The sequence below is a fragment of the Pan paniscus genome, chromosome 16 (genome assembly GCF_029289425.2).
Source record: "Pan paniscus chromosome 16, NHGRI_mPanPan1-v2.0_pri, whole genome shotgun sequence".
In the NCBI taxonomy this organism is placed as follows: domain Eukaryota; kingdom Metazoa; phylum Chordata; class Mammalia; order Primates; family Hominidae; genus Pan; species Pan paniscus.
The window spans coordinates 27,229,193-27,242,601 of NC_073265.2; the positions used below are offsets into that span (position 1 = coordinate 27,229,193).

General features: G+C 40.7%; 1 long non-coding RNA gene across 6 annotated transcripts in view; it reads right to left on the reverse strand.

Annotated features, from left to right (window-relative positions):
• The window catches only part of LOC117976009 (uncharacterized), a 516,634-nt gene that overhangs the window by 442,294 nt on the left and 60,931 nt on the right, over positions 1–13,409 (reverse strand). For all 6 annotated transcript variants that reach the window (XR_010109901.1, XR_010109899.1, XR_010109900.1 and 3 more), the window contains exon 3: positions 5,209–5,318. This is a non-coding gene — a long non-coding RNA (uncharacterized LOC117976009). The remainder of the gene's footprint in view (positions 1–5,208; positions 5,319–13,409) is intronic.

The following is a 13,409-nucleotide window of genomic DNA, read 5'->3' on the forward strand; positions in this document are numbered from 1 at the left end:
CATTCAGTGTTATACTAGCTGTGGATCTATCATATACGGCTTTTATTGTATTGAGGTATTTTCTTCTATATCCAGTTTTTTAAGGGTTTTTTCATAAAGGGATGTTGAATTTTATCAAATGCTTTCTCAGCATCAATTGAAATGACCATGGTTTTGTCCTTCATTCTGTTGATATAATGTATCATGCTGATTGATTTGCATATGTTGAACCATCTTTGCATCCCTGGAATAAATCCCACTTTGGTCATACTGAATGATCTGTCTAATGTGTTGTTGAATTTGGTTTGCTAGTATTTTGTTGAGGATTTTTACATCACTGTTCATCAGCGATATTGGCCTGTAGCTTTCTTTTTTTGATGTGTCTTTGATTTTGGTATCAGGGTAATACTGGCCTTGTAGAATGAGTTTGGAAGTATTCCCCCTCCCCAATTTTTCAGAATAGTTTGAGTAGAATTGGTTTTAGATCATCTTTAAATGCTTGGTAGAATTCGGCAATGATGCCATCAGGTCCAAGGCTTTTCTTTGCTAGAAGACTTTTGATTATGGCTTCGATCTTGTTACTTGTTATTGGTCTGTTCAGGTTTTGAATTTCTTCATGATTCAATCTGGGTAGGTTGTATTTGTCTAAGAATTTAACCATTTCTTTAGGTTTCCCAATTTATTGGCATAAAGTTGCTCATGGTAGCCTGTAATTATCCTTTGAATTTCTGTGGTATTGGTTGTAATGTCTCCTTTTTCATCTCAGAATTTTTTTTATTTGGGTCTTCTCTCTCTTTTTCTTAATCTGGCTAAAAGTTTCTCGGTTTTGTTTATCTTTTCAAAAAACAAACTTTTCATTTCGTTGATCTTTGTGTATTTTTATTTAAATTTCATTCATTTCTGTTAAGATTTTTATTACTTCTGTTCTTATACTAATTTTGAATTTGATTTGCTCTTGTTTTTCCAGTTCTTTAAAATGTATAATTGTGTTATTTATTTGAAGTTTTTCTACTTCTCTGATGAAGGTGCTTATTGCTATATCCTTTCCACTTAGTACTGCTTTTGCTGTACCCTAAAAGTTTTATGTTGTGTTTCCATTATCATTTGTTTCAAGAAGTCTTTCAATTTCCTTCTTAATTTCTTCATTGACTTGCTGGTCATTCAGAAACGTACTGTTTACCAGTGTTTGTACAGTTTCCAACATTCCTCTTGTTATTGATTTCTAGTTTTATTCCATGTGGTCAGATAAGATACTTGATATTATTTCAATTATTTTGAATTTTTAAGACATTCTGTGGCCTAACATATGGCCTATCCTTGAAAATAATCCATATGCTGAGTAAAAGAATGTGTATTCTGCAGCCATTGGATGAAATGTTCTGTAAATATCTATTAGGTGCACTTGGTTTATAGTGCAAATTAAGTCAGATGTTTCTTTGTTGATTTTCTGTCTAGGAGATATGTCCAATGCTGAAAGTTGGATGTTGAAGTCTCTGGCTATTATTGTATTGGGGTCTATCTCTCTCTTTAGCTCTAATAATATTTGTTATATATATCTGGATGCCCCAGTGTTGGGTGCATATACATTTAAAATTCTTATATATCCTCTTGCTGCATTGACCCCTTTATCAATATATAGTGACCTTCTTTGTCTCTTCTTATAGTTTTTGTCTTGAAATCTATTTCGTATGATATAAATATGGCTACTCCTGCTCATTTCATTTCCATTTGCATAGAATATAATTGTTCATCCCTTTATGTTCAGTCTATGTCACTTTATAGGTGATGAGTGTTTTTTATAGGCAACAGATCATTGGATCTTGTTTTTTTTTTTAACGAATTAGCCACTCTATGTCTTTTGTTTGGAGAATTTAGTCCATTTACATTCAATGTTATTATTGATAAGTAAAGACTTACTCCTGTCATTTTAAAATTTGTATCCTGATTGTTTTGTGGTCTTCTCTTCCTTCTTTCCTGTCTTCCTTTTAGTGAAGGTGATTTTCTCTGGTGGTATGTTTCAATTTCTTGCTTTTTGTTTTGGTATATCTGTTGCATGTTTTTTGATTTGAGGTTACCATGAAGCTTACAAATAATATCTTATAACTGCTTATTTTAGACTAAGCGCAACTTAACACTGATTGCTTAAACAAACTAACAAGCAAGCAAAGAGAGAACTAATACAAACTCTACACTTTAAATTCATCCCCCACTTTTTAACTTTTTGTTGTTCCTATTTATATCTTATTATATTGTCTGTGTTTTGAAAAATTTTTGTAGTTACTATTTTTGATAGGTTCATCTTTTAGTCTTTGTACTCAAGATATGAGTAGTTTACACACCACAATTATCGTGTTATAATATTCTGTCTTTCTGTGTACCCACTATTACCAGTGAGTTTTGTATCTTCAGATGATTTCCTGATGCTCACTAATGTCCTTTTCTTTCAGACTGAGGAACTGGCTTTAGCATTTCTTGTAGGACAGGTCTAGTATTGATGAAATCCCTCAACTTTTGTTTGTCTGGGAAAGTCTTTATTTCTCCTTCATGTTTGAAGGATAATTTCACAGGGTATGCTACTTTAGGATAAAAGGTTTTTTTTTTTCCTTCTGCATGTTACTTATTTCTTTTCTCTTACTGCTTTCTTTATCATTGAACTTTGGGAGCTTGATTATTAAATGTCTTGAGGTAGTCTCATTTGGATTATATCTGCTTGGTGTTCTATCACCTTCTTGTACTTAAATATTGATATCTTTCCCTAGGTTTGGGAAGTTCTGTTATTTTCTCTTTAAATATACTTTCCACCCTGGTATCTCTCTCTCTCTTTCCTCTTTAAGGCCAATAACTTTTAGGTTTGCCCTTTTGAGGCTATTTTCTAGATCTTGCATTTATGCTTCATTCTTTTTTATTCTTTTTTTCTTTTGTCTCCTCTGGTTGTGTATTTTCAAATAGCCTGTCTTCAAGCTCACTAATTCTTCTGCTTGATCAAGTCTACTATTAAGAGGCTCTGATGTGTTCTTTAGTATGTCAATTGTATTTTTCAGCTCCAGAATTTCTGCTTGATTCTTTTTTTAAATTATTTCAATCTCTTCATTAATTTCATCTGATAGGATTCTGAATTCTTTCTCTGTGTTATCTCAAATTTTGTTGAGACTCCTCAAAACAGCTATTTTGAGTTCTCTGTCTGAAAGGTCACATATCTCTGTGTCTTTGGTACTGGTCACAGGTGCTTATTTCATTCATTTGATGAAGCCATTTTCTGGGTAGTCTTGATGCTTGTAGATATTTGTGGGTGTCTGGGTGTTGAAGAGTTAGGTATTTATTATAGTCTTCTCAGTCTGAGCTTGTTTGTGCCCATCCTTCTTGGGAAGGCTTTCCGAGTCCCTTTTCAAAGAGATTTGGGCACTGTGATCTAAGTCTTTGGTCACTGCAGTTGCATGTGCATTAGGGGGCACCCTAAGCCCAGTGATGCTGTGGCTCTTGCAGGCTTGTAGAGGTACTTCCTTGATGTCTTGAGTGAGACCTAAGAGAATTATCTGGATTATCCAGCAGAGACCCTTGTTCTCTTCCCTGACTTTCTCCCAAACAGAGTCTCTCTCTCTCTCTCTCTCTCTCTCTCTCTCTCTCTCTGTCTCCCCCCATCTCTCTCTCCCCACTTGAAGCTAGGGGAGGAGTGACAGAAGCACTCCTGTGGCTACCACAACTGGGATTGTGCTGGGTCAGACCCAAAGCCAGCACTGGGGACTCACTCAAGGCCCGCAGTTACCACTGCTTGGCTATCACCTATGTTCATCAAGGCCTAAGGGCTCTGTAACCAGCAGGTGGTAAATCTAGTCAAGCTCATGTCCTTCCTTTCAATGCAGTGAGTTATCCTTGGCCCATGGTGGGTGTGGGTCCAGAGATGTCATCCAGGAGCCAGGACCTGGAGTCAAGAACCTTAGGGATCTACTTGGTGCTTTATTCTACTACTGCTGGGCTGGCACCCAAGCTTTAAGACAAAGTCCTTCTCACTCTTCCCTCCTCTTTTCTCAAGCAGATGAGTCTCTCCCCATGGTCACCACTGCCCCAGGCCCATAACAAGCAGTACCTGGCTACCACCATGTTCACTCAAGGCCCAAGGACTCTTCAGTCAGCTTGTGGTGCATGTTACCAGGCCTGGGATTCTCTTTTCAGGGAAATAGGCTCCTCTGTGACCCAGGAAGGATCGAGAAATGCTGTCCAGGAGCCAAGGCCTGGAATCAGGAACCCCAGGAGCCCACTTGGTACTCTACACCGCTGAGTAGAGCTGGTGGTACCCAAGCTTCAAAACCAAGTCCCCTTACTCTTCTTACCTCTTCTTTCCTTAAGCAAAAGGAGTCTCTTTTTGTAAGGCCCACAGCTGGGAATGTGCTGGGTCACACATGAAGCCAGCATGGCTCTGAGTCTCACCCAAGGCCCAAGGGGAATACTGCTTGGTTGCTACTGCTGATTATTCAGGACCCAAGGGCTCCTTAATCAGTAGGTGATAAATTCTGCCAGGACTGAGTCCTTCCCTTCAAGACAGCAGGTTTCCTTCTAGCCCAGAGTGTGTCTAGAAATGTCATCTGTGAGCTAGGGCCTAGAAAAGAGGCCTCAGGACTCTGCCTGGTGCCCCATTCTACTATGGCTGAGTGGATATCCAAGTTCCAAGACAAAGTCCTCTTTACTCTTCCCTCTCTTCTCCTCAAGCAGAAGGAAGAAGTTTCTCCCTGTGCTGCCTGGGGTTGGAGAAGAGGTGACCTTCCCCTGGCCACCCCATCTGGTCATGTGTGCCCCAAGTCCACTGGCTCTGAGCCAAGCACTGCACTGAGATTTGCCCAGGAATTGCAGTGCTTGTGGCTTAGACTGCCTTTCAAGTTTATTTTGAACCCCACAGCAGTTTAGCCAACACTGGTGCTGGTGAAGCTTGTTGGAACTCAGGTTCCAACAGCCAGGATAAGTGATTCTCCTCTGGCTAGGGCTGGCCTAAATGCTCCCTCTGCGGGTGCCAACTGAGTTCTGCCTTCCGTTGCTTTCCACTGTGATAGGACAACACTGAGGTCATATGTAAAATTCCACAGTTACTGCATTCACCCTCCCCAAAGTGCACAGATTCTCTCTGAGCCAAATGGGTTAAGGGAGAAGTGATGGAGGTGATTCGAAGCTGTCTTTCCTACCCTCTTCAGTACCTCTTCCAGTGATGTGAAGTTAAAACCAGGTATTGTGATTGCTCACCTCAGTTTTCAACTTCATGAAGGTGCTTTTCTTGTATTGCTTAATTTGTTGTTCCTGTGGGGGGGTGTATAATTGCTGGAGGCTTCTATTTGGCCGTCTTGCTCTCCCTTCTGTTGAAGAGTAAAAAGATTTGTCACTATTAGACAGAATTCTCATGTGACAATAATTGCTCAAACAGAAATAACAGCTATTAACAGAGTATAGGTCTGTTTCTTTACAATGGTTTCCATCACCCCTATTGCATTATGCCCAGTCTATTTTACTCATTTGTGCCACCAGTATGCCCTTGTAGGTCCTAATCAACCTTTATTCCTAAGGGCACCTAGAGAGAGGATCCTTAAAAGGGAAATGACAGTGCCAATTGTTTGGGGAGGTGCCAAAAGACAGATAACTTTTGGAAAACAGTACTTGACAGAAAAAAAAAAAAAAAAGGAAACACCAGACTGGGCACAATGGCTTATGCCTATAATCCCAGTTCTTTGGGAAGCTGAGCCCAGGTGTTTGAGAACAGCCTGAGTACCACAGCAAGACCCCATCTCTACCAAAAAAAAAAAAAAAAAAAAAAAAAAAAAAAAGCTAGGCATGGTGGTGCACACCTGTAGTCCAAGCTATTTAAGAGGCTGAGACAGGAGTCAGGGGAGGATCCCTTGAGCCCAGGAGTTTGAGGCTGCAGTGAGCTATGATCACACCATTGCACTCTAGCCTAGGTGACAGAGTAAGATGCTGTCTCTAAAAATAAATTAATTAATTAAATAAAAAATAAAAAATTGTAAAAAGGAAACAACTTAGAGCAAAGTTAATACACTACAGCTCATACTGGGCTAAGTAGAAAGCACAAGTGGTTCCGGTGATTTAGAGCAGTGTGAGGAAAAAAGATCATTGAAAACTGTATGATGAAAAAGTTTTCCTGAATCTCAGCTTCTGATTTATAAGAAGGCAAACCAGGAGTCTTCTTAACAGGTCATATGAACTTTAGAAATAGGCAAAGACTCCCTGTGCAGCAGGGATGCAGCCTTAAGTACTTTCTTTCTCACAGTTCATGGATGAAGACCGAAGGAAATGAACAGCAATAACGGAGGTTTGGCTTAGGTTGAACATTAGGAACAAACCCCATTCCAATATTATATATGTTAAATCTGAGATAGCTGCACAGAATGATAAATTATTTGCACTTAAGTGATCTGTACCCAGTCTTAATTTATTGCTGGGGAGTGAGCGATGATATGAAGAGGTCAAGGCCATTGAAAGAACAATTTGTTGCTACTCACAGTTCCCCTAGAAACAAGAGGCACAGCACACCATGCAAGGCCACATGGGGAAGCAGCAGAGTAGATCAGGAGGCAGAAGCAGGAAGGAGCATGGCCTAGAGCCTTTATTGTGTTTTCTTCATGAGAGGCAAGGTGGGACAGGAGAAAAAGCTTAGTACTGGCTAGTTTGAATAATGTCTGTGGGCTCTGATATAGCATAGGAGTGGTGTCTAGTTGCCTGGTATGATTCAGAGCAGGGAAAGTATTGAAATGTTGTATGGGAGTTAGCGAAATGAGGTGGTTGAGCTTATGGACTCAGGATTGGTTGGAGAATTTGTAATACGATTTTGAGCACCTGCAAAAGCTTGTTCACAGGGGATACGTAAACAACTTTGCCCACTGGTTTGGCCCTGTGATTAATGAATGCCAAATAGACAAATACAGAATCTAAGAAAACACAGAACATAAGTGAACACTGAGAAGGATTCAGTCCAGTCACTTCATTTTACAAATAAGGAAGTTGATATTTAAAGATGTGACCTCATTTGTCCAAAATCCAATGAAGCTTGCTAGCAGCGCTGCATAAAATAAAATCCCTATGCACTATTCCCAACTCTATGATCTCTTGGCTACACTATATTGACTTATGCAGATAATGCAATTCCATTCATGTATTGGAAATCTAAAGCAGGGATTAGCAAACTTTTTTGGTAAAAAATCACCCAGTAAATATTTTATATTAATGCTAATATTTATATTATTTTAATATTTATATTAATATTTTTGTAACAAGTCACCTAGTAAATATTTGCAAGTCATACAGTCTCTGTCACAACAACTCAAATCTGCCATTGTAGCACTAAAGCAGCTGTAGACAATGGATTAAATAAAATGGGTGTGGCCATGTCCCACTAAAACTTTCTTCAGCAATGCTAAAATTTAAATTTCATATTAATTTTCATATGTCATGAAATATTATTTTAAAATTTGTTTTCAATCATTAAAAAATGCCATAACTATTCTTAGCTTGTGGGCTATATACAAAGACAGCAGGCTGAGTTTTGCCCATGAACCATAGTTTACTGCCCCTTGAGCTAAAGAATTTGTGTGTAGACTTCCTATGTAATCTCAGATGATTGAGCCAAATGAGAGTTCAACACTCCAGGTCTTTATTTCTCCATTGATAAAATGAGATAAATACACTATAAGGTCCCTTGTGGACCTGTGGCCTTGAGATTTTTGCAAAGGATACTCTAACACAAAAACGGGCTGTAGGCTCTCTTTTATGGGAAGCTCTTCAGAATACTTCTACCTGAAATATCTCCAGGAACCACAGCAATTCAGGAACTACAGTGTGAAGAACATTAGATACACAGAATATTAAAATTAAAAAAGATCTGTGGGATGATGTTTAGGAAACACGATAAGAGACATTTCTGTACTTCTCAAAGCTACTGTAAATTAGGAGTACCCAAAGAATTGGAGAAGGTCCCCTAAAACACACTCTCAAAGACTTGAGTGCAGGTAGTTAATGTCAAAGGCAAAAATAAGAGACACAAATGAGACAGGGAAAATTGAGATAGGGAAATGAGTAAACAATAAGATTGTGTTAGTGAACAAGTAAGTGCCATGAGTAACTAGAGGTCAGTTCTGCTGGAATCTGTCTAAGAAACTATGACGTGGCTTTGGAATTGTCTCACAGAGGGTGGGGAGGCCTAGGCATTTATCTATCAAGTCCAGTTTTTCAATGATTGAGAGTTGTTCTGAGGGTGTAAACTCACCCACACTTTTTTTTTTTTTTTTTTTTTTGAGACAGAGTCTCGCTCTGTTGCCCAGGCTGGAGTGCAGTGGCTCAATCTCAGCTCACTGCAAGCTCCGCCTCCCAGGTTCACGCCATTCTCCTGCCTCAGCCTCCAGGGTTGCTGGGACTACAGGCACCTGCCACCATGCCTGGCTAATTTTTCATATTTTTAGTAGAGATGGGGTTTCACCATGTTAGCCGGGATGGTCTCGATCTCCTGACCTCGTGATCTGCCCACCTCGGCCTCCCAAAGTGCTGAGATTACAGGCGTGAGCCACCGTGCCCGGCCAAACTCACCCACACTTTCAGGTTTTACTTGCAAGAGTGCAGACTCTCCCAGATTGCTGAAGAAATTCCTCAGGCAAAGAAAAGAACCTGGATGAAACTGGGAAACTATAAAAATGCCAGAAATACCTACCATGGTACTCAGAGGGGAGCTAAAGAGATAAAGTGTGGTTGTCAATATTTTAGCTGCAGGGATGATAGAGGGAAGGGGGAAATCAACATTTTCTAAAGTCATTTGACCTCAAAACGCTTTTTTCTATGAAGCATCCCAACTTAGTTGACTCTAGAACTCCTTCATTCATAAAGCATCTGTCCTTGGGGAGATACTGCAATAAGGTAGATCGGATAATCTTAGTAAAATTAGAAGATCTCTTCAGGCTCTATTTTCTAGGATCAAAATGACAAAGCATTCACTAAATACCAATAAGCTTCTGATATCCCTGGGGCAGAAAGTAGGCCAATTCATTCCACACAGTGCCAGGCACGAGGTCAACTCCAACATGAAAAGCACAGTGAAAAACAATTTACCTCCAAATGAGGTTGCCATCTGAAGTGAGGCATGTCAGAGGAGGGACAGAATGTTCAAAGTGTGGTTGGAATCAAGACAACGCATGACCATCTGCCATCCAAGTCCCATCTTCTGAATCGTTTAGCCACCTGCACACCTGTGCAGGCATGTCACATTGAGGAAGGGATGGCCATGCCATCATAATGAGCAATAAAAACAAAAGCTCAAGAAATCACTCTTAGGCCTCTGATACCATTACTTTCCTAAATTTAGAATCTGCCCCCAAGAAGAAACATATGGAAAAAGAGATTCATAAGCCTAAATCCTAAATCTAAACAAGACTGAAGTTTCTGTGTGATCTGAATTTTTAGACTACCGGGTCATATGTGGAAAATCAGCAAGCTGTTAAAGGAATAGCATAGCAAATGCTGAACAGATCCTAATCTGGAATCCATTACGTATCTTCTCATTCTGAACTTTGATCAACACAAAAATCACCTCTTCTCTAACCTCATTCAGATTTCACCTCTAGATCTACTTTTCCCAGGAAAGCCAAATAAATCCATCCAAAACTAATTATAGAGAAGTGCCTCTAAGTGCTCAAAGCAATCAGTTCCCCTAAAGAGCTTTGCACAAAAGAGCACAACTTGCCTATTCTAGTTCTTTAGACCTTCAACACCAGAGATTGGGTTTATGCAAATGTGATGTGCTTGTCTAGGATCCATTATGTGAGAAATGTTATTTACTTGGTCTATATTCTCTAGGCAACAGTATTTTTATTCTAAATGCTAGATAAGGTCCTCCCAGTTCAAGTGCCTCTCCTTAAAAAGACGTTTCAATTTGGGAACTCTAAAGATACCAAAAGTCACACCATTAGTAAGAACTCACCAAATATATTATATCCAGGAAAATAGATATGCCCTTTGCTAATTAGTTAGCTTAAGCATATAATGGGAAAGCAACACAGCAGAGCAGTTAGACATCCAAACTTGGAGGTCAGATTGCCTGGGTTCACACTGGCTTCACCACTAAATAGCTGTGTGACCTGAGTCAAGTCACTCAAGCTCTCTGAGACTCCATTTCTGTATATATAAATGAGGCATGGTAACACATGTAAGTGAAATGCATGTAAGTGAAAATGCATATAAAGTGTTTAGCATTGTATCTGGAGCATAATGAGCTTTAAAACACTAGGTATTTATGGTAGGCTGAGAATGCCCTCCCAAAAATTATTCATGTCCTAACTCCTGGACTCTGTAAATGTCACCTTATATAGAACAAGCACCTCTGCAGATGTGATGAAGGTAAGGATCTTGAGATGAAGAGATGATCTGGATTATTAATAGAGTGGACCCTAAATTCAATTGCAGGTATCTTTATAAGAGGGAGGCAGGTCCGGGCGCGGTGGCTCCCGCCTGTAATCCCAGCACTCTGGGAGGCCGAGGCGGGCGGATCACGAGGTCAGGAGATCGAGACCATCCTGGCTAAGACAGTGAAACCCCGTCTCTACTAAAAAAAAAATACAAAAAATTAGCCGGGCGTATTGGCCGGCGCCTGTAGTCCCAGCTACTCGAGAGGCTGAGGCAGGAGAATGGCGTGAATCTGGGAGGCGGAGCTTGGGTGAGCTGAGATCGCGCCACTGCACTCCAGCACTCCAGCCTGGGCGACAGAGCGAGACTCCGTCTCCAAAAAAAAAAAGAAAAAAAAGAGGGAGGCAGAGGGAGATCACACACACACACACACACACACACACACACACACACACAGGAAGGGGCCATGTGAAGATGGGGGTAGACAGAGATTTAAAAGTGCCATCCACGAAGGCTACAATGATGTTATCACGAGCGAAGGAATGTCAGCCCCTGGCAGGGGGAACCTGCAGAGGGAATGTGGTCCTGCTAACACCGTGATTTCAGCCTAGTGATACTGATTTTGGACATCTGGCCTCCATAACCATGAGAAAATAAATTTCTGTGGTTTTAACCCACCAACTTTGTGGTAGTTTGTTACAGCAGCCACAGAAAACCAGTGTAACGATACTCTTTATTTATTTATTTGCTTACTTATTTATTTATTTTTGAGACAGAGCCTCACTCTGCCACCCAGGCTAGAGTGCAGTGGCTCAATCTTGGCTCACTGCAACCTCCGTCTCCCAGGTTCAAGTGATTCTTGTGCCTTAGCCTCCCAAGTAGCTGGGAGGCATGTGCCACCATGCCCAGCTAATTTTTGTATTTTTGTAGAGACAGGGTTTTGCCTTGTCAGCCAGGCTGGTCTCAAACTCCTGGCCTGAAGTGATCTGCCCACCTCGTCCTCCCAAAGTGCTGGGATCACAGGCATGAGCCACTGCACCCAGCATCTTTTATGTATCTATTGCTGTGTAACAAAACTTACTTACTTAAACAGCAAATGTGTTATCCCACAGTATCTGTGGGTCAGGAACCTGGGCACAGCTTAGTTTGGTGTCTGTCCCTCAAGGTGTCTCAGAAGGTTGGAATCAAGATATCGGCAGAGGCTGTGGTCTCATCTCAAGGCTTGAGTGAAGAAGGAACTAAGGAAGATTCAGTGCTGCATAATAGTAGACTGAGGGCCTCAAATCTTGCTGAGTGTGGACAGAAGCTACTCTCAGTTTCTTGTCACATGTGTCCCTTCATACAACAGCTTACAACACAGCAGCTGACTTCATCAGAATGAGCATGACAGTGATCGAGAGAGAGAGAGTGTGTGTGTGCGATGGTGGAAGTCAACACCTTTTTAAACTTAATCTCAGAAATGATAGCCTATCACTTTTGCTGCAGTGTCTTTGTTAGAAGTGAGTCACTAGGTCTAAGGACATTAACTATCCAGAATAGTTACCTACACAAAGTCTTTTCATTTGACAGCTGCCCTGGCTCTTTATCACCTGCCGACCTTTTTTTTGAATACTAACCTAATCTAATTCACATTGGTCTGTTTATTATAGAATGCAGGACTGTTAATAGAAAAAGTTCCCAGTCGTTCAATCTGCAAATGCCCAAAATTCAGACTTTAAAATAAAAATCTACCATGTCTATGTAGATTTATGGTTTTACATTTGCTTCCACGTGTTTCTGTGTATCTTTTCCTGCTCTGAAAAATATGTCTGCTATGTAGTTGCCTAAGAATGGCTTCTTCTGGCCAGGCATGGTGGCTCATGCTTGTAATCCCAACATTTTGGGAGGCCAAGGCGGGCAGATCACAAGGTCATGAGATCGAGACCACCCTGGCTCACATGGTGAAATCCCATCTCTACTGAAAATACAAAAAAGTAGCCGGGCGCAGTGCCGGGTGCCTGTAGTCCCAGCTACTCGGGAGGCTGAAGGAGGAGAATGGCATGAACCTGGGAGGCGGAGGTTGCAGTGAGCCAAGATCGCGCCACTGCACTCCACCCTAGGCGACAGAGCGAGACTCCGTCTCAAAAAAAAAAAAAAAGAAAAAAAGAAAAGAATGGCTTCTTCTATGTGGTGAGAGGGTTTTCATTGATTTCCTTGCATTTGGCACAAGGAGAACAACTTCCAGCCCAGAACATCTTTTCTTGCTCTCAATGGTCACTCCATATGTCTCTCACGGTGCCTCTCACCAGCCCCAGAATCCATGGCTAGCCTTCAAAACTGTCCTTTTGTTTCACTAACATTTTGCTGTTTGACATTCACACCACTCAAATCAAATATTATAGATTTTTTGAGCAGAAAATATCTTCAATTTATCTCATCAAGCCTCAAAGAGAAAAGCTCAGAGGGCTTTCTCTCTGATATTCTCAGTGCTAGTTAAGGACACAGTTGATGTTGAAGCCTGTTGTCTCAACTCCCAATAGGAGTAGTCGTGTGTGTGTGTGTGTGCACATACACGTGTATGTGTGTTGCTCATTTTGCACTGCTTTTAGATGTTATGATTAGTTCTCAAATACACAATATGTACTCAGGAGATGTTTGTAAGCAACATCAAAATCCATGCTAGAACAAAAATGATATCTAAAAGAAGCATAAAATTGTGATGAGGAGGCTGATGAGAAGTGATGTTCATGTGTGAGCTTGGTCCCATGTAGAACACTAATTCTTTCTTTGGCTTCCTGTCCTAGTATCAGTCAAAGTCAGGAGACAGAAAGAACACAGTAATTTGAAGAGGAAATGTTAATGTAAAGAATTATTAATCATTTATAGGGGATTAGCTACCAAGAAGGGATAATAGAGAAATCTAAAGATTACCTGAGGTCTGAATGAGAGAACCCAAAGAAGGAACAAACTTGGAAGGGGGCCTCTTCCTCAGGACTGGGATACAGATAACAATAAAGGGACTGTGGCTTCAGCCTGTAGGATAGGAGAGAAGTCACAGTTGGTCCATAGTC